The sequence below is a fragment of the Arvicola amphibius genome, chromosome 6 (assembly GCF_903992535.2).
Source record: "Arvicola amphibius chromosome 6, mArvAmp1.2, whole genome shotgun sequence".
NCBI lineage: Eukaryota > Metazoa > Chordata > Mammalia > Rodentia > Cricetidae > Arvicola > Arvicola amphibius.
In genome coordinates, this window is record NC_052052.2 from 54,771,248 (window position 1) to 54,773,200 (window position 1,953).

At 47.4% G+C, this 1,953-nt stretch overlaps 1 pseudogene; it reads right to left on the bottom strand.

The window, feature by feature from the left end:
- Positions 1-233: 233 nt before the first annotated feature.
- On the bottom strand, positions 234-1,350 carry LOC119817264 (annotated as a pseudogene).
- Positions 1,351-1,953: the final 603 nt, after the last annotated feature.

A 1,953-nucleotide genomic window follows, 5' to 3' on the forward strand; every position in this document is an offset into this window, starting at 1 on the left:
CTGCCTCTCAACATCGTACAACTGACAGCCAAGTTTTTCCCTCCTTGCTCCTTACATAGTTCTATACTGACAATGGACCGGAAGAGATGGCAGAATTAGCATTCACAGACAACACCACACCAGTCACGAGGACAGCAAGAATGACGGGAAAGAGCCTGAAGGACCCCTCTTCAATACCAAGTGGGTGGGCAAGGGCCTGGACTGTTGAAGGGGCAGCCTTAGATCACCTCTGGTTAGTAGACATGGTTAGAGATGAAGAGACATTCTCTGACGATGGCTCCAGACTGACCACTTGGGAAGTACTTTCCTTGACAAGTGAGGCCATTGGCCAGGGCTTGCTTGATGTACTCCCCCTGGGCAGCCTTCAGGTTCTCCTTCTTCCCACCCCAGGCCTTCATAGCAGAGGCCTGCAGCACTTAGCTGTAAGACAAAGTTAAGACCCATGGCTTCAGCAGCAGGCACATATTGATAGCACTAATGTTGATGGATGCCTCTTCCTCACACCAGACAAGAAAGTGACTCCAGGGACAACAGGGGACACTGTGTGATACAGTACTGCGACAGTGACCATGGCAGTCTTCCTCATAGAAAATTTCTGGGTTCAAGCATGGCCTGGGGTGACCAGATTGGGCTTCAGCAATGTGCCTTCCAGATAGACATGGTGGTCACTAAGAGCCTTGTAAAGAGCAGCCAGTGCCTTCTCAGTTAAATTCTGACAGCGCTTTAAGCCACAGTCTCCATCAGGGAGGATTTCAGGCCATGCAATGGGTAAAATGCCATTCTCCTGGCAGATGCTGGCATAAAGACACTAGCATTGTCCATGAAGGCAAGGCCTGGAGGAGTATGTTCTCCATTCTTTAGCTCACAACGCCATTTAGCAAAGTCAACTCTATCCTTATACTGGGCACAGCATTCCGACAGCCCATCCAGTCCTTGGGTGGTGATTTCTCCATTGGTTTCTGCCAGGGACACCACCCCTTTTTCTACCTTAAGGCCCATGACACTGCACTTGGACTTGATATCTTGGGGGAAGGAATGTCCATTATCCACCTTCTGGTCGAGTGCTTCATGGAGGAGGATCACCCCCCACCCTCAATGCAGGGAGGGATCTGTTCACAGGGCAATCAGCAGTCAGCAGCATCTGTCGGGAGGAGCGCCTATTCTCTTCCATGTTCTCAGTGCCAATGTACTGCAGCCTCTTGGCAGTGCTTCCAATGGACTCATTGCAGCCAGGATGCCCTTTCCTGGAGACACAATTTGATGAGTGATGTCATACAGCTTCTTCTGCTGCTCTGGGGTCAGATAGCACCAATGACAGCAAGTTCCTGTGGAACAGTGAAAGAAGCCCATACAGCCGGGTCAGCTGCCAGTCAAGGACCAAGTTTCTAACACATGGATATATGAGGTGTGCTCAATTCACATCCTAGATACAGCATAGGGTTAACATATACTATTAGTCCCCTTCTTTAGACAATTCACTGTAAAGAACTATTCATACATTCACGAGTTAAACTTTTTAAGGCAATTCCTAGCACAGTGGAAGGTCAAAATCTACATGTTAATAAAATATGTATGCTGAGTGATTGGAGGCGGCACTACAGAGGTAGTCTCAAAGCACTGTACTAATGAGCCATGAAGCAGGGGGTACAGAGCAGTTTGAGAGACAGGAGAGATCCCTGTGGATGTCTGGAATCTATGAGGCCCTCACAGATGCAACTCCTCTTAAGATATCACTTACTGGTGACTAAGTATTGGACTCAATTTGGAAGAAGCATGTTTTCAAAGGTTTATAATAATTAAGGATGACGCCACAACATGTAAAAGTACAGAAAATGTTACATAGTTGGATCTATCAAAATCAAATGGTATTTACCTCCGAGGTACCACTGGCCAAGTTTGGGAAAACGTGTTTTGCTTCAGTATCTTGTTCTGTTTGCATGTATCCCTCCCTTC